The sequence below is a fragment of the Phocoena phocoena genome, chromosome 9, assembly GCF_963924675.1.
Source record: "Phocoena phocoena chromosome 9, mPhoPho1.1, whole genome shotgun sequence".
Classification (NCBI taxonomy): domain Eukaryota; kingdom Metazoa; phylum Chordata; class Mammalia; order Artiodactyla; family Phocoenidae; genus Phocoena; species Phocoena phocoena.
The window spans coordinates 62,213,758-62,238,174 of NC_089227.1; the positions used below are offsets into that span (position 1 = coordinate 62,213,758).

Genomic DNA, 24,417 nt, shown 5'->3' on the forward strand with positions numbered 1-24,417 from the left:
TCATATTGCCTAGATAAAAAGTGAATGCAAATTTTAGAAACATTCTTGAAAAAAGCATTAGAATAGTTTACAATAATAATTTATAGCTGATAAAAATACATGATAGAAAAATATTGTACAATGATAAATTTTTATCGTACTGCTGTGGGCCTGGGTTCAATCCCTGGTTGGGGGAACTAAGATCCTGTAAGCCACATGGCATGGCTGGAAAAAAAAAAAAAGATAAAACTCAAGCATAATTTAAAGTTACCTCAATCTTACCATCCAGAATTGACATTTGTTAGCACCTGTTAAACATCAAGCCTGATATTTTTGTCTACAGATATGCCAATTAGGCACAGAATAAAATTTACAAAGCAGAATCATATGTTTTTTATATATGTTTATTTTATTTTCTAAGAGAACAAAGAAATAGATAAAATGGAAGGAATAAATGAATTTTACATAGGTATTTATTCACAACAACATATTTCAGTTTCTAAAAGATCCCTCTAAGTATAGAAAAAAAGTAAAAGGTTGATATATTCAAGTTTTTAAAGTGGTATTTCAACTTTTGGCAGTGTCCATTGACTCCTGTTATAAAAGATAAGGAAAACAGCAACTTATGCTTTCTTCTTCTTCTCTTCTTACCAAGTTCTGACATTGTTGGTATCTTACTATTATTTATTTTGTCAAAGTTTAAAACATCTACATACATTTTAGTAATCACTATTTTTAGTCCTTTATTCTATCCTCTCAAAGCTCACTGCCAATTCTTTTACCGTTTCTGAATTATCTTGATTTACTTCTTGGTTAGTTGAATTCAATCATCCAGTAGATTTGAGGAAAGCCTTATAAGTCTTCTTACAATCTTGAGAGTTTATTGCTTTTATACTTGAAGGTTATCTTAGCTTCCCCCAGAATTTTGGAACCTCCATTTGGTGTTGATAGTTACTGTGGTAAAGTCTGAGGCTGGCTGAACTTTTCTTAAAACTTCTTATTGAATGAATTGCTTGTTCTTCCTGGATGCTCATATCTGACTTATTTTTTTTTAATCCTTAAAAGACTGTAAATTCACTAGCATTATCATCAGTTGATTAATTTTGTATGTATTAGTTTGTTCTAGAACAAGGTGAGATTTGATAGATTCAAGTTTTTGTTCATTTCAGAAAAATTTTCTTCCATAAGACTTTGAATATTGGTTCTGGACTACCAGTTCAGTTTTCTTAATCAATATCATTATTATAAATATATTAAGCTTACATTGTCTTCCAAATCTAGCATCACCTCATTAACTGTCAATTTTTTTCTATTTTGATTCGTGTGATTTTTATCCATGTCTTTCTACCATGCTCTTATGTTTGTTTTTATTTTATTTTATTTTTTCTTGTTATTGCTCCTTGGATTTATCCTGTATGGGACTCTCTGTGCTTCCTGGACTTGATTAACTATTTCCTTTCCCATATTAGGGAAGTTAACTATAATCTCTTCAAATATTTTCTCAGTCCCTTTCTTTTTCTCTTCTTCTTCTAGAACCCCTATAATTCGAATGTTGGTGTGTTTGATGTTGTCCCAGAGGTCTCTGAGACTGTCCTCAATTCTCTTCATTCTTTTTTCTTTATTCTGCTCTGTGGTAGTTATTTCCACTCTTTTACCTTCCAGGTCACTTAGCTGTTCTTCTGTCTCAGTTATTCTGCTATTGATCCCTTCTAGAGTATTTTTAATTTCATTTATTGTGTTGTTCACCATTGGTTTCATCTTTAGTTCTTCTAGGTCCTTGTTAAATGTTTCTTACATTTTCTCTATTCTATTTCCAAGATTTTGGATCATCTTTACTGTCATTATTCTGAATTCTTTTTCAGGTAGACTGCCTATTTCCTCTTCATTTTTTAGGTCTGGTGGGTTTTTATCTTGCTCCTTCATCTGCTCTGTTTTTCTGTCTTCTCATTTTGCTTATCTTACTGTGTTTGGGGTCTCCTTTTTGCAGGCTGCAGGTTTGTAGTTCCCATTGTTTTTGATGTCTGTCCCCAGTGGCTAAAGCTGGTTCAGTGGGTTGTGTAGGCTTCCTGGTGGAGGGGACTAGTGCCTCTGTTCTGGTGGATGAGGCTGGATCTTGTCTTTCTGGTGGGCAGGTCCACATCTGGTGGTGTGTTTTGGGGTGTCTGTGGCCTTACTATGATTTTAGGCAGCCTCTCTGCTAATGGGTGGGGTTGTGTTCCTGTCTTGCTAGTTGTTTGGCATAGGGTGTCCAGCACTGTAGCTTGCTGGTTGTTGAGTGAAGCTGGGTGTTGGTGTTGAGATGGAGATCTCTGGGAGATTTTCGCCGTTTGATATTACGTGGAGCTGGGAGGTCTCTTGTGGACCAGTGTCCTGAAGTTGGCTCGCCCCCCACAGAGGCATAGCACTGACTCCTGGCTGCAGCACCAAGAGCCTTTCATCCACATGGCTCAGAATAAGAGGGAGAAAAAGTAGAAAGAAAGAAAGAAAGAGGATAAAAGAAAATAAGATAAAATAAAATAATTAAAATAAAAAATAATTATTAAGAAAAAAAATTTTTTAAAAAGTAAAAAAACCAGATGGATAGAACCCTAGGACAAATGGTGAAAGCAAAGCTATACAGACAAAATCTCACACAGAAGCATACACATACACACTCACAAAAAGAGGAAAAGGGGAAAAAATAATAAATCTTGCTCTCAAAGTCCACCTCCTCAATTTGGGATGATTTGTTGTCTATTCCTGTATTCCACAGATACAGGGTACATCAAGTTGATTGTGGAGTTTTAATCCGCTGCTTCTGAGGCTGCTGGGAGAGATTTCCCTTTCTCTTCTTTGTTCTCACAGCTCCCAGGTGCTCAGCTTTGGATTTGGCCCTGCCTCTGCGTGTAGGTCACCGGAGGGCGTCTGTTCTTCGTTCAGACAGGACGGGGTTAAAGGAGCCGCTGATGCGGGGGCTCTGGCTCACTCAGGCCGGGGGGAGGGAGGGGTATGGATGTGGGGCGAGCCTGCGGCGGCAGAGTCCGGCGTGACGTTGCAGCAGCCTGAGGCGCGCCGAGCGTTCTCCCGGGGAAGTTGTCCCTAGATCATGGGACCCTGGCTGTAGCGGGCCACACAGGCTCCCCGGAAGGGAGGTATGGAGAGTGACCTGTGCTCGCACACAGGCCCCTTGGTGGCGGCAGCAGCAGCCTTAGCGTCTCCCGCCCGGTTGGTTGCAGTGTGCAGGATCTAGAGCACAGGCTCAGCATCTGTGGCACATGGGCTTAGTTGCTCCACGGCATGTGGGATCCTCTTGGACCAGGGCTCGAACCCATGTACCCTGCATTGGCAGGCAGACTCCTAACCACTGCACCACCAGGGAAGCCCCTAAAGCATTTTAAATAATTGGAAAGCACAGATTATTATATAGTAAGTTTCCAATAGATGTATCTATAATACATAAGTGTGCAAAGATTTGGAAGGAATACAAAAAAAATGACATACATTTGTTTTAGATGACTTCAAATTCTAAAATAATTTTGTAAAATGTTATAATCATAATTTTTTAAGTGTGAATTTTTTTTTCACAATATGTGAATGTACTTAACACTACTGAACTGTGCACTTAAAAATACCTAAGGTGGTAAATTTTATGTTCTGTTTTACCACAATTAAAAAGAGTAATAACTTTTTGAAAACTGGGATGTGGTCAGAAACTCCTGGTTGTCATTGGTTTTAATTTTTTTTTTTTGCAGTGTAGACTAAACATAACTTTTTTTTTTTTTTAACAATCCTATTCACTTTTTTTTAAAACAACTTTATTAGAGTATAATTGCTTTACAATGGCGTGTTAGTTTCTGCTTTATAACAAAGTGAATCAGCTATACATATACATATATCCCCATATTTCCTTCCTCTTGCATCTCCCTCCCTCCCACCCTCCCTATCCCACCCCTCTAGGTGGTCAGAGAGCACCGAGCTGAGCTCCCTGTGCTATGCGGCTGCTTCCCACTAGCTATCTATTTTACATTTGGTAGTATATATAAGTCCATGCCACATTCTCACTTCGTCCCAGCTTACCCTTCCCCCTCCCCGTGTCCCCCCCGTGTTCTCTAGTAGGTCTGCATCTTTATTCCTGTCCTGCCTCTAGGTTCTTCATAACCATTTTTTTGTTTTGTTTTAGATTCTATATATATATGTTAGCATACAGTATTTGTTTTTCTCTTTCTGACTTACTTCACTATGTATGACAAACTCTAGGTCCATCCACCTCACTACAAATCACTCAGTTTCGTTTCTTTTTATGGCTAATATTTCATTGTATATATGTGCCACATCTTCTTTATCCATTCATCTGTTGATGGACACTTAGGTTGCTTCCATGTCCTGGCTATTGTAAATAGAGCGGCAATGAACATTATGGTGCATGACTCATTTTGAATTATTTTCTCAGGGTATGTGCCCAGTAGTGGAGTTGTTGGGTCATATGGTAGTTCTATTTTTAGTTTTTTAAGGAACCTCCATACTGTTCTCCATAGTGGCTGTATCAATTCACATTCCCATCAACAGTGCAAGAGGATTCCCTTTTCTCCACACCCTCTCTAGTATTTACTGTTTGTAGATGTTTTGATGATGTCCATTCTGACCGGTGTGAGGTGATACCTCCTTGTAGTTTTGATTTGCATTTCTCTAGTGATTAATGATGTTGAGCATTCTTTAATGTGTCTGTCTTCTACCCAATTTTGGATTGGGTTGTTTGTGTTTTTGATCGAGCTGCATGAGCTGCTTGTATATATTGGAGATTAATCCTTTGTCAGTTGCTTCATTTGCAAATATTTTCTCCATTCTGAGGGTTGTCTTTTCATTTTGTTTATGGTTCCCTTTGCTGTGCAAAAGCTTTTAAGTTTCATTAGGTCCCATTTGTTCATTTGTTTTTTATTTCCATGTTTCTAGGAGGTGGTTCAGAAAGGATCTTGCTGTGATTTATGTCATAGAGTGTTCTGCCTATGTTTTACTCTAAGAGTTTCATAGTGTATGGCCTTACATTTAGGTCTTTACTCCATTTTGAGTTCCTTTTTGTGTATGGTGTTAGGGAGTGTTCCAACATCATTCTGGAAAACTGACCAGTTTTCCCAGCACCACTTATTGAAGAGGCTGTCTTTTCTCCATTGTATATTCTTGCCTCCTTTACCAAAAATAAGGTAACCATATGTGTGTGGATTGATCTTTGGGCTTTCTCTACTGTTCCATTGATCTATATTTCTGCTTTTGTGGCAGTACCATACTGTCTTGATTACTGTAGCTTTGTAATATAGTCTGAAGTCAGAGAGCCTGATTCCCCCAGCTCCATTTTTCGTTCTCAAGATTGCTTTGGCTATTCGGGGTCTTTTGTGTTTCCATACAAATTGTGAAAGATTTTGTTCTAGTTCTATGAAAAATGCCATTGGTAGTTTGATAGGGATTGCATTGAATCTGTAGATTGCTTTGGGTAGTATAGTCATTTTCACAATGTTGATTCTTCCAATCCAAGAACATGGTATATCTCTCCATCTGTTGTATCATCTTTCATTTCATTCATCAGTGTCTTACAGTTTTCTGCACACAGGACTTTTGTCTCCTTAGGTAGCTTTATTCCTAGGTATGTTATTCTTTTTCTATCAGTGGTAAATAGGAGTGTTTCCTTAATTTCTCTTTCAGATTTTTTATCATTAGTGTCTAGGAATGCAAGAGATTTCTGTGCATTAATTTTGTATCCTGATTCTTTACCAAATTCACTGATTAGCTCTAGTAGTTTTCTGGTAGCATCTTTAGGATTCTCTATGTATAGTATCATGTCATCTCCAAACAGTGACAGCTTTACTTCTTCTTTTCCTATTTGGATTCCTTTTATTTCTTTTTCTTCTGTGATTCCTGTGGCTAAAACTTCCAAAACTATGTTGAATAAGAGTGGTGAGAATGGGCAACCTTGTCTTGTTCCTGATTTTAGTGGAATTGGTTTCAGTTTTTCACCATTGAGAACCATATTGGCTGTGGGTTTGTCATATATGGCCTATATTATGTTGAGATAAGTTCTCTCTTTGCCTACTTTCTGGAGGGTTTTTATCGTAAATGGGTGTTGAATTTTGTTGAAAGGTTTTTCTGCATCTATTGAGATAATCATATGTTTTTTTCTTCAGTTTCTTAATATGGTGTATCACATAGATTGATTTGTGTATATTGAAGAATCCTTGTATTCCTGCGATAAACCCCACTTGATCATGGTGTGCAATCCTTTTAATGTGCTGTTGGATTCTGTTGGCTAGTATTTTGTTGAGTATTTTTGCATCTATGTTCATCAGTGATATTGGCCTGTAGTTTTCTTTCTTTGTGACATCTTTGTCTGGTTTTGGTATCAGAGTGATGGTGGCCTCGTAGAATGAGTTTGGGAGTGTTCCTCCACCTGCTGTATTTTGGAAGAGTTTGAGAAGGATAGGTGTTAGCTCTCTCTAAATGTTTGATAGGGTTCGCTCGTGAAGCCATATGGTCCTGGGCTTTTGTTTGTTGGAAGATTTTTAATCACAGTCTCAATTTCAGGGCTTGTGATTGGTCTGTTTATATATTCTATTTCTTCCTTGTTCAGTCGCAGAAGGTTGTGCTTTTCTAAGAATTTGTCCATTTTTTCCAGGTTGTCCATTTTATTGGCATAGAGTTGCTTGTAGTAATCTCTCATGATCCTTTGTATTTCTGCAGTGTCAGTTGTTACTTCTCCTTTTTCATTTCTAATTCTGTTGATTTGAGTCTTCTCCATTTTTTTCTTGATGAGTCTGGCTAATGGTTTATCAATTTTGTTTATCTTCTCAAAGAACCAGCTTTTAGTTTTATTGATCTTTGCTATTGTTTCCTTCAGTTCTTTTTCATTTATTTCTGATCTGTTCTTTTTTTTTTTTTTTTTTAAAACATCTTTATTGGGGTATAATTGCTTTACAATGGTGTGTTAGTTTCTGCTTTATAACAAAATGAATCAGCTATACATATACATATGTTCCCATATGTCTTCCCTCTTGCGTCTCCCTCCCTCCCACTCTCCCCATCCCACCCTTCCAGGCTGTCACAAAGCACCGAGCTAATATCCCTGTGCCTTGCGGCTGCTTCCCCCCAGCTATCTACCTTACTACGTTTGTTAGTGTGTATATGTCCATGACTCTCTCTCGCCCTGTCAAAACTCACCCTTCCCCCTCCCCATATCCTCTAGTCCGTTCTCCAGTAGGTCTGCGTCTTTATTCCTATCTTACCCCTAGGTTCTTCATGACATTTTTTTCCCTTAAATTCCATATATATGTGTTAGCATATGGTATTTGTCTTTTTCTTTCTGACTTACTTCACTCTGTATGACAGACTCTAGGTCTATCCATCTCATTACAAATAGCTCAATTTCATTTCTTTTTTTTTTTTTTTAACATCTTTATTGGGGTATAATTGCTTTACAATGGTGTGTTAGTTTCTGATTTATAACAAAGTGAATCAGCTATACATATACATGTGCTCCCATGTGTCTTCCCTCTTGCGTCTCCCTCCCTCCCACTCTCCCCCTCCCACCCCTCCAGGCTGTCCCAAAGCCCCGAGCTAATATCCCTGTGCCTTGCGGCTGCTTCCCCCTAGCTATCTACCTTACTACGTTTGTTAGTGTGTATATGTCCATGACTCTCTCTCGCCCTGTCAAAACTCACCCTTCCCCCTCCCCATATCCTCAAGTCCGTTCTCCAGTAGGTCTGCGCCTTTATTCCTGTCTTATCCCTAGGTTCTTCATGACATTTTTTCCCCTTAAATTCCATATATATGTGTTAGCATACGGTATTTGTCTTTGTCTTTCTGACTTACTTCACTCTGTATGACAGACTCTAGGTCTATCCATCTCATTACAAATATCTCAATTTCATTTCTTTTTAAGGCTGAGTAATATTCCATTGTGTATATGTGCCACATCTTCTTTATCCATTCGTCCGATGATGGGCGCTTAGGTTCTTTCCATCTCCGGGCTATTGTAAATAGAGCTGCAATGAACATTTTGGTACATGACTCTTTTTGAATTTTGGTTTTCTCAGGGTATATGCCAAGTAGTGGGATTGCTGGGTCATATGGTAATTCTATTTGTAGTTTTTTAAGGAACCTCCATACTGTTCTCCACAGTGGCTGAACCAATTCACATTCCCACCAGCAGTGCAAGAGTGTCCCCTTTTCTCCACACCCTCTCCAGCATTTATTGTTTCTAGATTTTTTGATGATGGCCATTCTGACTGGTGTGAGATGATATCTCATTGTAGTTTTGATTTGCATTTCTCTAATGATTAATGATGTTGAGCATTCTTTCATGTGTTTGTTGGCATTCTGTATATCTTCTTTGGAGAAATGTCTATTTAGGTCTTCTGCCCATTTTTGGATGGGGTTGTTTGTTTTTTTGTTATTGAGCTGCATGAGCTGCTTGTAAATTTTGGAGATTAATCCTTTGTCAGTTGCTTCATTTGCAAATGTTTTCTCCCATTCTGAGGGTTGTCTTTTGGTCTTGGTTATGGTTTCCTTTGCTGTGCAAAAGCTTTGAAGTTTCATTAGGTCCCATTTGTTTATTTTTGTTTTTATTTCCATTACTCTAGGAGGTGGGTCAGAAAGGATCTTGCTGTGATTTATGTCATAGAGTGTTCTTCCTATGTTTTCTTCTAAGAGTTTGATAGTTTCTGGCCTTACATTTAGGTCTTTAATCCATTTTGAGCTTATTTTTGTGTATGGTGTTAGGGAGTGATCTAATCTCATACTTTTACATGTACCTGTCCAGTTTTCCCAGCACCATTTATTGAAGAGGCTGTCCTTTCTCCACTGTACATTCCTGCCTCCTTTATCAAAGATAAGGTGTCCATATGTGCGTGGGTTTATCTCTGGGCTTTCTATCCTGTTCCACTGATCTATCTTTCTGTTTTTGTGCCAGTACCATACTGTCTTGATTACTGTTGCTTTGTAATATAGTCTGAAGTCAGGGAGCCTTATTCCTCCAGCTCCTTTTTTCGTTCTCAATATTGCTTTGGCTATTCGGGATCTTTTGTGTTTCCATACAAATTGCGAAATTTTTTGTTCTAGTTCTGTGAAAAATGCCAGTGGTAGTTTGATAGGGATTGCATTGAATCTGTAGATTGCTTTGGGTAGTAGAGTCATTTTCACAATGTTGATTCTTCCCATCCAAGAACATGGTATATCTCTCCATCTATTTGTATCATCTTTAATTTCTTTCATCAGTGTCTTATAATTTTCTGCATACAGGTCTTTCGTATCCTTAGGTAGGTTTATTCCTAGATATTTTATTCTTTTTGTTGCAATGGTAAATGGGAGTGTTTTCTTGATTTCACTTTCAGATTTTTCATCATTAGTATATAGGAATGCCAGAGATTTCTGTGCATTAATTTTGTATCCTGCTACTTTACCAAATTCATTGATTAGCTCTATTAGTTTTCTGGTAGCATCTTCAGGATTCTCTATGTATAGTATCATGTCATCTGCAAACAGTGACAGCTTTACTTCTTCTTTTCCGATTTGGATTCCTTTTATTTCCTTTTCTTCTCTGATTGCTGTGGCTAAAACTTCCAGTACTATGTTGAATAAGAGTGGTGAGAGTGGGCAATCTTAGTGGAAATGCTTTCAGTTTTTCACCATTGAGGATGATGTTTGCTGTGGGCTTGTCATATATGGCCTTTATTATGTTTAGGAAAGTTCCCTCTATGCCTACTTTCTGGAGGGTTTTTATCATAAATGGGTGTTGAATTTTGTCGAAAGCTTTCTCTGCATCTATTGAGATGATCATATGGTTTTTCTCCTTCAGTTTGTTAATATGGTTTATCACATTGATAGATTTGCGTATATTGAAGAATCCTTGCATTCCTGGAATAAACCCCACTTGATCATGGTGTATGATCCTTTTAATGTGCTGTTGGATTCTGTTGGCTAGTATTTTGTTGAGGATTTTTGCATCTATGTTCATCAGTGATATTGGCCTGTAGTTTTCTTTCTTTGTGACATCCTTGTCTGGTTTTGGTATCAAGGTGATGGTGGCTTCGTAGAAGGAATTTGGGAGTGTTCCTCCCTCTGCTATATTTTGGAAGAGTTTGAGAAGGATAGGTGTTAGCTCTTCTCTAAACATTTGATAGAATTCACCTGTGAAGCCATCTGGTCCTGGGCTTTTGTTTGTTGGAAGGTTTTTAATCACAGTTTCAATTTCAGTGCTTGTGATTGGTCTGTTCATATTTTCTATTTCTTCCTGATTCAGTCTTGGCAGGTTGTGCATTTCTAAGAATTTGTCCATTTCTTCCAGATTGTCCATTTTATTGGCATAGAGTTGCTTGTAGTAATCTCTCATGATTTTTTTTATTTCTGCAGTGTCTGTTGTTACTTCTCCTTTTTCATTTCTAATTCTATTGATTTGAGTCTTCTCCCTTCTTTTCTTGATGAGTCTGGCTAGTGGTTTATCTATTTTGTTTATCTTCTCAAAGAACCAGCTTTTAGTTTTATTGATCTTTGCTATTGTTTCCTTCATTTCTTTTTCATTTATTTCTGATCTGATTTTTATGATTTCTTTCCTTCTGCTAGCTTTGGGTTTTTTTTGTTCTTCTTTCTCTAATTGCTTGAGGTGCAAGGTTAGGTTGTTTATTCGAGATGTTTCCTGCTTCTTAAGGTGGGCTTGTATTGCTATAAACTTCCCCCTTAGAACTGCTTTTGCTGCATCCCATAGGTTTTGGGTCGTTGTGTCTCCATTGTCATTTGTTTCTAGGTATTTTTTTATTTCCTCTTTGATTTCTTCAGTGATCACTTCATTATTAAGTAGTGTATTGTTTAGCCTCCATGTGTTTGTATTTTTTCCAAATATTTTCCTGTAATTGATATCTAGTCTCATGGCGTTGTGGTCAGAAAAGATACTTGATACAATTTCAGTTTTCTTAAATTTACCAAGGCTTGATTTGTGACCCAAGATATGATCTATCCTGGAGAATGTTCCATGAGCACTTGAGAAAAATGTGTATTCTGTTGTTTTTGGATGGAGTGTCCTATAAATATCAATTAAGTCCATCTTGTTTAATGTATCATTTAAAGCTTGTGTTTCCTTATTTATTTTCATTTTGGATGATCTGTCCATGGGTGAAAGTGGGGTGTTAAAGTCCCCTACTATGAATGTGTTACTGTTGATCTCCCCTTTTATGGTTGTTAGTATTTGCCTTATGTATTGAGGTGCTCCTATGTTGGGTGCATAAATATTTACAATTGTTATATCTTCTTCTTGGATCGATCCCTTGATCATTATGTAGTGTCCTTCTTTGTCCCTTTTAATAGTCCTTATATTAAAGTCTATTTTGTCTGATATGAGAATTGCTACTCCAGCTTTCTGTTGGTTTCCATTTGCATGGAATATCTTTTTCCATCCCCTTACTTTCAGTCTGTATGTGTCTCTAGGTCTGAAGTGGGTCTCTTGTAGACAGCATATATAAGGGTCTTGTTTTTGTATCCATTCAGCCAATCTGTGTCTTTTGGTGGGAGCATTTAGTCCATTTACATTTAAGGTAATTATCGATATGTATGTTCCTATTCCCATTTTATATATTGTTTTGGGTTCGCTACTATAGGTCGTTTCCTTCTCTTGTGTTTCGTGTCTAGAGAAGTTCCTTTAGCATTTGTTGTAAAGCTGGTTTGGTGGTGCTGAACTCTCTCAGCTTTTGATTGTCTGTAAAGGTTTTAATTTCTCCCTCAAATGTGAATGAGATCCTTGCTGGGTAGAGTAGTCTTGGTTGCAGGCTTTTCTCCTTCATCACTTTCAGTATGTCCTGCCACTCCCTTCTGGCTTGTAGGGTTTCTGCTGAGAGATCAGCTGTTAACCTTATGGGGATACCCTTGTGTGTTATTTGTTGTTTTTCCCTTGCTGCTTTTAATATGCTTTCTTTGTATTTAATTTTTGACAGTTTGATTAATATGTGTCTTGGCGTGTTTCTCCTTGTATTTATCCTGTATGGGACTCTCTGTGCTTCCTGGACTTGATTAACTATTTCCTTTCCCATATTAGGGAAGTTTTCAACTATAATCTCTTCAAATATTTTCTCAGTCCCTTTCTTTCTTTCTTCTTCTTCTGGAACCCCTATAATTCGAATGTTGGTGCGTTTCATGTTGTCCCAGAGGTCTCTGAGACTGTCCTCAGTTCTTTTCATTCTTTTTTCTTTATTCTGCTCTGCAGTAGTTATTTCCACTACTTTATCTTCCAGGTCACTTATCCGTTCTTCTGCCTCAGTTATTCTGCTATTGATCCTATCTAGAGTGGTTTTAATTTCATTTATTGCATTGTTCATCGTTGCTTGTTTCATCTTTAGTTCTTGTAGGTCCTTGTTAACTGTTTCTTGCATTTTGTCCATTCTACTTCCAAGATTTCGGATCATCCTTACTATCATTATTATGAATTCTTTTTCAGGTAGATTGCCTATTTCCTCCTCATTTGTTAGGTCTGGTGGGTTTTTATCTTGCTCCTTCATCTGCTGTGTGTTTTTCTGTCTTCTCATTTTGCTTATCTTACTGTGTTTGGGGTCTCCTTTTTGCAGGCTGCACTTTCGTAGTTCCTGTTGTTTTTGATGTCTGTCTCCAGTGGCTAAGGTTGTTTCAGTGGGTTGTGTAGGCTTCCTGGTGGAGGGGACTAGTGCCTGTGTTGTGCTGGATGAGGCTGGATCTTGTCTCTCTAGTGGGCAGGTTCACGTCTGGTGGTGTGTTTTGGGGTGTCTGTGGCCTTATTATGATTTTAGGCAGCCTCTCTGCTAATGGGTGGGGTTGTGTTCCTGTTTTGCTAGTTGTTTGGCATAGGTTGTCGAGCACTGTGGCTTGCTGGTCGTTGAGTGAAGCTGGGTGCTGGTGTTAAGATGGAGGTCTCTGGGATATTTCCACCGTTTAATATTATGTGGAGCTGGGAGGTCTCTTGTTGACCAGTGTCCTGAAGTTGGCTCTCCTACCTCAGAGGCAGAGCCCTGACTCCTGGCTGGAGCACCAAGAGCCTTTCATCCACACAGCTCAGAATAAAAGGGAGAAAAAGTAGGGAGAATTAGTAGAAGTATGAGTAAAGAAAGAAGGAAAGGAGGAAAGGAAGGAAGGAAGAAAGAAGCAAAGAAGGAAAGAAAGGAGGGAGGGAGGAAGGGAGGGAGGAAGGAAGGAAGGAGGGAAAGAAGGAAAAAAGACAGAAAGAAAGATGATACAGTAAAAATAAAATAAAGTATAATATAGTTATTGAATTAAAAAATATTTAGAAAAAAAAAAAGGGACGGATAGAACCTTAGGACAAATGTTGGAAGCAAAGCTATACAGAGAAAATCTTACACAGAAGCATACACATACACCTTCACAAAAAGAGGTAAAGGGGGAAAAATCATAAATCCTGCTCCCTGAGACCACCTCCTCAATTTGGGGTGATTCGTTGTCTAAAGGAGGGAAGGAAGGAAGGAAAGAAAGAACGAAGGTTAAGTATAATAAAGTTATTACAATTAAACTTAATTATTAAGAAAAAGAATTTTTAAAAGAAAATCATGGACGGATAGAGCCCTAGGACAAATGGTGGAAGCAAGAGTATACAGACAAGATCTCACACAGAAGCATACACGTACACATTCACAAAAAGAGGAAAAGGGAAAAAAATCATAGATCTCGCTCCTAAAGTCCACCTCTTCAATTTGGGATCATTCCTTGTCTATTCAGGTATTCCACAGATGCAGGGTATATCAAGTTGATTGTGGAGCTTTAACCCGCTGCTTCTGTGGCTGCTGGGAGAGATTTCCCTTTCTCTTCTTTGTTCTCACATCTCACAGGAGCTCAGCTTTGGATTTGGCCCTGCCTCTGCGTGTAGGTCGCTGGAGGGCGTCTGTTTTTTCGCTCAGACAGGACGGGGTTAAAGGAGCCGCTGATTCGGGACCTCCGGCTCACTCAGGCCGGGGGTTGGGGGATGGGGGAAGGAGGGGCACTGCGTGCGGGGCGGGCGTGCGGGCGGGCCTGCGGCGGCAGAGGCAGCGTGACGTTGCGGCAGAGGCCGGCGTGACGTTGCACCAGCCTGAGGCCCGCCGTGCGTTGTCCCGGGGAAGTTGTCCCTGGATCCCGGGAACCTGGCAGTGGCGGGCTGCACAGGCTCCGCGGAAGAGGGGTGTGGAGAGTGACCTGTGCTCGCACACAGGCCCCTTGGTGGCGGCAGCAGCAGCCTTAGCGTCTCCTGCCCGTCTCTGGGGTCCGCGCTGTTAGCCGTGTTTTGCGCCTGTCTCTGCAGCTCCTTTAAGCAGCGCTCTTAATCCCCTCTCCTCGCGCACCAGGAAACAAAGAGGCAAGAAAACGTCTCTTGCCTCTTCGGCAGGTCCAGGCTTTTCCCTGGACTCCCTCCCGGCTAGCCGCGGTGCACTAACGCCCTGCAGGCTGTGTTCACGCCGCCAACGTCAGGCCTCTCACGGCGCTCCGACTGAAGCCCGAGCCTCAGCTCCCAGCCCCGCTCGACCCGGCGGGTGAGCAGACAAGCCTCTCGCTCTGGTGAGTGCCGGTCGGCCCTGATCCTCTGTGCGGGAATCTCTCCGCTTTTCCCTCCCCACCCCTGTTGCTGTGCTCTCCTCCGTGGCTTCGAAGCTTTCCCCCTCCGCCACCCGCAGTCTCCGCCTGCGAAGGTGCTTCTAGTGTGTGGAAACATTTCCTCCTTCACAGCTCCCTCCCACTGGTGCAGGTCCCGTCCCTATTCTTTTGTCTCTGTTTATTCTTTTCTCTTTTGCCCTACCCAGGTACCTGGGGAGTTTCTTGCCTTTTGGGAGGTCTGAGGTCTTCTGCCAGTGTTCAGTAGGTGTTCCGTAGGAGTTGTTCCACGTGTAGATGTATCTGTGGGGAGGAAGGTGATCTCCGCGTCTTACTCTTCCGCCATCTTCCCCCTCTCCCCGTTATTGCTCCTAATGTGGCTTTCATCCCTCCAGTTTGTGTTTGTGCTTTTCAAACAAAGAAAAAATTATGTTTCTTTCATTTCATTGATACAGTAGTAGCTGTTTGTCTGATTTCTTCATTTATTTTCATAAAAAGTTCTTGCTATGGATATTTAATGCTTTTTGCTTATGTTCCAGTCTCCCTCATCTCTATCTCTTTTACTTTACTTGCAATTTCTGCACAAAGGTCCTTTGTTCATTACTTTGCAATTATTGCTTATTTTTAAAATGATGGCAGCAATTTACTTAAGAATCATGTGGGAAGTGATGGGAGAGAGTAATGAACTCAGACCACCTGAGTCTTTTACCTTCTCATTGTGTTTAATTTCTCCGTTGCCCTGGTGGTCCATCTCCCTCAGTTTTCAGGGTTTGAGAGGTGGATGAGTCTATCAGAAGTCCCCCTGTATCTCCAGTCACAGGCTGTTGGTGTTAAAAATCAGTGGCTGCTCCTTGTCCTCTTATCTTCATTGGTTAGGAAGCTAGCTGATTGATAAATGTATCTTATACTTCTAATGTATCTTTCTATTTTTAAAAAATTTTTATTGAAATATAGTTGATTTACAATGTTGTGTTAGTTTCAGGTGTAAGGAAAAGTGAATCAGTTATATATATGTATATTATATATATTTTATATATATTCTTTTTTAAGATTTTTTTCCTTTATAGGTTATTAAAAGATTTTTTTGAATTTTATTTATTTTTTTATATAACAGGTTCTTATTAGTTATCTATTTTATACATATTAGTGTATATATGTCAATCCCAATCTCCCAATTCATCCCACCACCACCACCCCCGCCCATTACAAGATATTGAGTAAAGTTCCTTATGCTATCCAGTAGGTCCTTGTTGGTTATCATTACTGTGGTTTTCTATATTCCATTTCCTGCATTCCACCTGTACCCTTAGATCTCATTATGTTTGTCTAGGGCCTAACTCTGTATACCTCTGTGCTTGAGGTCTGAGAAGCATGTGTCAGCTCTTGGCATCCTATCTTATTATAGTACAGAATTTAAAATGTTCAGCCTCAATAAAACAGATAAACAACCAGGACCTACTGTATAGCACAGGGAACTCTATTTAATAGCTTGTAGTAGTCTATAATGGAAAAGAATCTGAAAAAGAATAGACATAAATATATATATGTGTTTAACTGAAACACTTTGCTGTATACCTAGAACATTGTAAATCAGCTGTACTTCAATAAAAATAAATAAATAAGATGTTCGGCCTCCAAATTTGCTGATTGTGACTGTAGTGATGTCCTTCTTCAGTTTCCCCTTTTTTTGATTGGGGCACTGTTTGTTATTGTCATACTTTCTGCTGTTTTTTGGTGAGTTTTGAGGGGTTTTGCTGTGCCGTCTTTGGCTGGAAGTCATTTTTTTTTTTTTTAATCAGTTGATGTTTATTGTTGCTGGGGAGAGAATTATGGAAAACTTGATTTTTGTTGTGTTGTAGGTAACTAGTTCTTTGTGTGTGGTTGCTTGAAGAATGTTTTTCATTTTTTTCTGTAAATGCCACATTTGTCACTATATATTTGTATGACATTATTTTCCTTGATTTAGTTGGGAACGTGGTGGATTTAATCTGTTTAGACTATTTGTTTGGCTGCTGAAGAAAGCTTCCTTATATTGCATGTTTGATTATTCTTTCAGTTCTGTTTGATATAGTCCATCCTTCAGGGAAATGAATATTGTTTGGTTGGCTATTTATTTTCTGTTCCCCATGTCCACTATGTTCTTCTTCATAATTTTTATTTCTTTGTCATTTTTCTTCCTGTTTTCTGGGAGAGTGTCCGAATTTTGTGTTCTGTATCAGTGCTTCCACAGCATTTTCTCTGTCTACCATTGGAGATTCTTTTAGCCTACTGAAGTGATATCTTTCTCCCTTCCGCATGCCTCCCTCCTCCTGCATCTTCGCTATTATTAACCAGTGTAGTACATGGCAGGCTATAATTCCCATGATGTACTTGTGCCAGGTATGTCTTACCTTGAAACCTGGTTTTAGTGTTTATTTTGGGATTCTATCTCTGAGCATATAATATGCTACTATTAATTTCTGTCCTTTACTTAGCCAGTTGTTTTATAGAATTTGTTACCTCTGTATGGATATAGATAGTGTATAGAGGCCAAGGGCAGTGGCAGAAGTGGGAAAGGTTCCAATGAGTAGGGATAAAATACCTTGCTTCCATAATAGGTCAGGTTTGAGTAGTAAAAGATGTCAGCATAGTTTTATGGTTCCTATGGAACCTGGGTTTCTGAACCAGATTAGGGTAGGTGTTGAGATTAGGGAAGAAGAATAAAACATCTTCCTACCTTTGTTCAGTTGGTCTCTATGAAGTGAAGCTGGGGTGTGGCATAAGCTAAAGCTGCGTTTTTGGCTTTATCTACCTGATAATTAGTCTAAATTTCTTTTAGGTTCTGAACTTACAGTTTATGGGATTGTCTTCTACACTTTCCTCCCTTTTTCCAGTGATTTCGTGTCTGTGTCTTTGTCTCTTTTCAACTCCTGCATGGCATTTTAGTTAGCTATTGGAGAGACTGCATGAGGACTGTTGCCATATTGAATTGAACATTTCAGAAGAGCCTTAGGATCATATCATTAAATTGCAGAGAAAAATCTAGTTGGAAATTAGATTTGAATACTACTGAATTTAGGGATTCTTTTGGAGAAATTGGCTTTTTTCCAGTTCTGACTAGCATTTAATTTCCAAAAATAATTTTGGTTCAGGCTAGAGGTTGCACAGAATAGTGAGTTTTTTGGGAAAAAAATTAAAAAATAAAATGGCAACCTTTTTAGAAAGATATGGTCCTTGAAATGTGGCTGAGCTCTAAATTTTACACAGAATATATCACTGTCTTTAGTAATTGGGTATCCCACTGTACTTTCTGACTGGTTCATATTTGGTCTTGATTCGTGCAGTGTTCATTATAGATTAATTCTAGATCAATTGAAAGAATTTGCATACCCTCATAAAGTATAACATAGTGGGTTTTGACATTAATTTGATTGTTTTCCTAACCTTCCATTTTTCTCACCATAATGTAGCATTTGTATTCTTTTGGTGAGTTTTAGAAATTTTGTAGTTGATTGTAATTGGTGCTTTTGGCATTGTAATTAAATTAAGCTTAATTTAACTCATTTTACTGTGATGAAGCTTACTGATTTTCAGTGTTTTCACTATTAGTTTTTCCTGAGAAGTCTAATTCCTTCCCCTATTTTTTATTTGCTTGTTTACTGTTTGTTTTGTTTTGCTTTTTCCTTTTATTTGGGAAGTAAAAAATATCTTTTCTGTATTAATAGTGATAAATCAGTTTTCAAGAAACCCGTTGCAACTTAAGTGGCATAAGATGATAATTGGGTTGTTAACCAGAAATATTAATATTATATAATATATTATGTGATAAATAAATATAAATATAAATAGGGCGAGAGAACCCCTATCAGAAAAGCGGAGTTTCAGTTTGGGACATGGTGGGCCTGCTAGTGTAATACAATAGATTATAACTTAATGTAAGGAGATATGGGGGAAGGAAGAGAAGGAAGAACAGAATTTATCGTATTTGTTTTTTTTTTCTTTCTCTTATTGTTGATACCTCAGTAACCATGATTTAGACAAATTGTTTATGTCAATTCTATTGAAAAATTTTGGGAGTAAAATGAATTGCTTTACTTTTGATGGTCATTATTAATTGTATGCATATACAGTATTTCTATTGTGTATGGTCAAGGTCTTTAAAGAGGTGATTTCTAGATTTTATGTTGATTGGATTTTATATCATTTGAACAAGAATTGTGCTTGTTAAGTCCTTATAACCATGTAGCTAAACCATGGTTGACCTATGGCCTATCAATATGCTGCTTTATGAACTGTAGTATTGCTCCTTAGATAAGTATTTTATTCACATGGAAAAGACTTGCAGTAATCTTATAAATAAATTAAAAAGCCATACCTTTATTGTTATTTATCAGTTTAGGTTATAATCCTTAGAAAAACTTTCCTTATGAAAGTTAGAAATCTTTTGCTGTGGTCTCATGTTTTCATTATCATTTTATTTTTTATGTAGTAATGTAAAACACAGCATCCTCCATTCTCATGAAAAGTTTAATAGTAATTACAGTTGCAGATTGTTTGACTTCGGTACATTCCATAGCAAATCTGTTTAATTTGTCTGCCAGAGGTTTTAGAAACACTCTACAGCCAAAGATAAGGAGTTGCACTTAGAATGCTAGTTGGGTTTATTCTTTTGTGTTTTATAAATTAAATGTTTTAATGGTAGAATTCGTCTTATTACCATGTATTTCCACTGCAAAATTTCTTTAGACATACTGTCATTGAGGCTGTGAACTTCTCTTAAAAGGAAGTGCTCAGTCTCAAAAAAAATAATCTATATGGAAAAGCCTTGTGTTTTGGTTTCTGATTCTCTGTCCCATACTGATATGAGAGTTAATTTCATAGTGGATGAGGGGGCTGGCAGAGGAGTTAGTTGTTCAATAGAGTGGTAGCAGCAGAAAAGTGTTTTGCTTTTCACTAGTTAGGGTGAGTTTTGTCTTTTAATAAATGCATAGCTCCTTGGCCCTTTGGTCTTGGAGATTATTTGTATCAGGTTGGTGACTTTGCTTTCATCTTTCTTGGAGATACGTGCATCTTTCTTGGAAATATATAATTTTACATTTTCCCTCCTCACTTGAAATACTCTGGTTTCAAAGATAGAATGAGGCTTTAAATTTATTTCTAAATTATTAAAAAATATTTATATTTCCAAGATAAAAAAAGTTACATTTTCTAAGTTGCTTACTGGAGAATATAAAAGAGAAACAAAGTTATTTTTGGGGGTAATATTAGGTTATATTGTGCTACTAATAACTTTGGAACTTTTAATGAACTTAGTTCTTTTAACTCGTTAACCGGTATATGGTCTATACTTTTGAACTAGCAATGGAGTGCATATCTGGGATATTGCCAAAATAAAAAAGGGTGTATGTAAATATATAAATCTTACTCTATAAGCTAAAGTTGGATGCCTTAAAATTAGAATCAACTGTTATCTGAAAGGAAATACAAGAATATAGCAGTACATATTTATTGCCTGGTGTGTACTGGCATCGTTGTATCATTAGGCTCTTAAATTCTAAAAAGAACTACGTTAGTAACTCATTCAAAACTTCTGAAGTGTTTAATAGTTTAGAAATCTTCACTAACTCCCTACATCTTTAAAAAACAGATTGGGGAGAGTGATGGTGCATTACTTCAAGAGACTGGAATACTAAATAAAATTACCAAAAAAAGGGCTTGAAAAATATAATATAGTCAAGCAATCATGTTATCATTTAAGTCCTCTTTATAACTTTAACTTGAAACTGGTAAGTAAATGAAATTTTGCCTGCTAAAATAGGGCTTTATCTCTCAATTATCTGACCTCTGTGACACACGGAATCTATCACTGAATAGACAGGAGGGTTCCCACATATTCTAAAATGGGGATCTGTATTCAGTGGTTTTCCTGCCTGTAGATAAAGTCTACTAACTTTTGTTCACTGAAATGCAGTTTACTATTTAAAATAAGTGTAAAATTGAAACAGAGTTACTACCTGCTTTATTGATACGCTAAAAAGAGAAAGATTCAGGTGCCCATATAATTTGTTTTGAGTGTGTAATATTTAAAACCATAGAGAAAACTGTACTAATTCAAAGTTAAAGTGTTTTTGTTTTAATTAAGTAGGTGACAGAATGCCATTATTGAACATTAACTCATTAATGTAGAACATATGTTCTAATTAGAACTTATGTTCAAATCTTGATAAGCCTTGGCTATGTGAAAACTTTGCTTAGTGCAGAAAGATTTATTATACTTCTTCCCCTTGTAGTTCATCAAAAAGTCATCTTTAACTTTACAATGTTTTTAGAGTGAGAGTATTTTAATATTTGTAGATAGCATGTATTACATATTATGAAGATGTTTTAGAGCATACATTGATTGTCTAATTAGTAATGTGTTTTTTCACCATAACACTGTTCCAAGAGTCCATATGATAAAAATAACTAATATTTATTTCACTTACTATGTACCAGGCAGTATTCTAAGTGCTTTATACATAGTAATTTATTTAATTCTTCTAAGAATTGCTATTATTATTAATATTATTACCATTCCCATTTTATAGGTGATAAAACTGAGGCATAGAAAAATCAGTAATATGCTGGAGCTCATAATCAAACATGTAAACAACTAATTATAGCATAAATGGGTTAATGTTCCAACATAGAAAAGCGGAAAGTGATAGGGCCCTTCAGAGTATTTAGTCTACCATGCTACTAGAAGTCAAAGTCCTAACTCTTTTTGTTTCTACTGAAAAACTCTCATACCTTTCTTTTCTCTAGAACAATTGCTTCCCTTTCATATTAGTGCTATCCAATATTCAATCTAATGACAGTATATTGTTTGAAATTAAAATGATAAACATTTGAAACACCAGAAGGTAGAAGCCTAAAACAAAAGTGATTACTTTTGGAGTGTGGGACTGAGGGGTGGAAGAATCTGGATATGTTCTTTAAATAACATTTAGGAAGCCTAAGGTATTCTGAAAATCAGCTTCAGTCTTTGGAAAAACAGTGATGCTGCCAAGGCTCTTTCATTTAAATCTAAAATAGTTTAGATGTATTAATATAGATATAAATATTTTGGAATGAATAAAAAATGAAAGATAAATTATTAAGTATTTTAATTAAGAAGAAGAGCGTAGAAAATTATTCCTTTTTTCTTTTTATTTAAAAGAAAAGTTATGGTTTGTAAATTAGAAATTACTAGTATTCACTTATCAAAATACAATGAAAAAAATAATACCTTTTATCTCTCACTTATACTTATTTCCAACAGCAAATTTCTCTCTTCTTATCCCATCTTGTTACCTTCGTATTTCAAATGAGTAGGAACAGTTCATTATTAATTGAACATTTAAAAATTTTTCTTGGAAGGAAAATTATTCTGATTTGGACCATATAACAATTTACCTTTAGCAATGAATTTTGCAATAACTCTGAACGTTTAGGAGTATAAAAATTCTACATTTCCCTTCTTTTAAAAAAAACTTTGTTAATGATGGAGAAAGCATATATGACATCTTTCAAGATCTGTAGTTGGAAAAAAAATTCTCTACTTTGCAAAGCCTCAGCTATGCCCATACTGTGTGAATGCAGCATGGAGCTAGTGTGTGAGTGATCAAGCAGCAGGAACAATTTCTATGGAAACAATATTCAGAGTACTTAAAGTTCAGCAGAAAAATATGAAAAATTAAAACACAATCACATTGGGAGTAATGGGCAGATGGAGATAAAAAAGTTATCTTGCCGCTTTTTAAAATTTCTACAGGCTTCCAGATGGTAGGAAATGCTTTGTTCTTCCCTCCTGCCCATCTGTTGTTCTTTAGTGTAACTGACATCACCACAACTACTGCAACCATTAAAGCATCACCATATAAAAATGGCAAAATTTAGAACGTATTGCATAGTTTTATGGAAAGAAGATTACAAGAATCAAAGTTATAGTTTGTTGAAAGATTTGCTATTTTATTTTTTATTTTTTGGTGTGTGTGGCATAGTGATATGATAGAAGTAATGCCCAGGAATGATGTACTCTAAGATTAGAACAAATTTCCCATATTTGAGGTGGTGTAGAAAAATTTTCATGATTTAGAATTAAACATAGGGATTTCTTTATGTATCATTGAAATGAATTACTTTTTAAGTAAAGTATATAGTGTATGTGATCCACTAAACCTATGCATTTGTTTTATTTCTTTTTTCCCCAGACTATTAGTCTCTGCCAGAAATGGATATGTATTACTGTTTTCTACACAAAAATTACTTTAAAGAAAATAGTTATAATAATAATTATTTGTGCCAGTTTCAGTCCAGCAAATATTTAACTTGTAGTTTAAAAAAAGTTAAGCAAAATAAATTTCTATTTAAATAACAAAATATTATAAAATAATTTTTATTTATTGGTGTTTGCCTAAAGGCAGATCTCATAAATTTTATTTGTTGCTTTTTTGCCACTTTTATCAGACAGAATTTGTGTTTGCTATAATAGAATTTAGATAGTGAATTCTTTACTCTTAATCAACAAATTCATATCCTTAGAGTAACTTTGGATTGATTATTCATCTTAATTCTTTCCTTTTTTACTCCTTAATTACTTATGTCTAAAAACTAGTCTTTATGAAAAATTAAATGAAGTTTTGTTAAAATTAGAATAATTCTTGTCTAGGTTACTTTTGCCCATTTTTAAGTGCTATAATTTAAAAATACTTTAGAAAAATCAAGCAATAGTTATGTGTTGCTTTTAAGGAGATTCTTGTCACCTTTCTTGTGTTATTCCCCCCCAATATATATCTTTCTTCCAGCTTGTATATATTTCATGAGAATTCATATTTATTTTGAAAAAGTCTTTCAAGATTATGTCACATTTGAGTTCAGGAAATCCAGTTTTGACTAGAAGTATTGCTTTACCTTTAGCAATATGAAAATGAATTAATACAGTACCTTGAGTTTTGGCAAACTCATCTTTAAGCCATTTGAACCTCCCAAGTGATACTCAGATATGTAGTGAAATTCACTAGTTCCTAGAAGCCCAGTGAGTCTACAATGTTTGGTTTCTTAAAAACAAGCTAAACTGAATAGCAGTATTAGGTGAGTTTCATTCAGAATGCCATGTAGCACAGAAACAAGTCATTTGTCTTCCAGTGTGAATTCTAATACGTCTTAGTTCCCCAATCTAGGCTCTTTCTGTGGCTAGGACTGGGGTCCTATGATGTGTAGTCTTTAGGGACACTTTAGTTTCAAGTCTGGGGAGAATACCTTCTCCAGCTGAGATTTTTCTCTGGAGAGTTGGCTTACAGAATGGGCATCTCAGAGACTAGAATAGTGGTTATTAGGAGTGAGGGAGATGGAGTGATTCTGGTCAAATGGCACAAGGCTTCAGTTATAAGATTAATCAGCTCTGGGGATCTAATGTACAGCATGGTGACTATAGTTAATAATATTGTGTTGTATACTTGAAATTTGCCAAGAGAATAGACCTTAAGCATTCTTATCACACACACACACACACACACACACACAATGGCAACCATGTAAGGTGATGTATGTGTTAAATCTGGTTGTGATAATCATTTCATGAAGTGTATGTATGTCAGATCATCCCATTGTATACTTTAAATATATACAATTTTATTTGTCAATTATACTTCAATAAAACTGAAAAAAAAAAGAATGGGCATTTCTTCTTTTCACATAGGGACCACCCTGTTCAGTTTCTTCAAGCATGGCAGTTGGTATTCAATGAACATTGGTTGAATGACTGACTGACTAAAGGGATTAATGAAGCAATTGAAAACGAGTGACTCAGAAGGGACAAAGGCATACTGCTTCACAGCCTGAACGCTTTGCCTATGGGAAATTTAAAAAATATTAAGTTTGGCTGCT

General features: G+C 36.8%; 1 protein-coding gene across 6 annotated transcripts in view; it reads left to right on the forward strand.

Moving 5' to 3' along the window:
- BBS9 (Bardet-Biedl syndrome 9) overlaps positions 1-24,417 on the forward strand; it is a 477,322-nt gene that overhangs the window by 114,413 nt on the left and 338,492 nt on the right. The window lies entirely within an intron of this gene.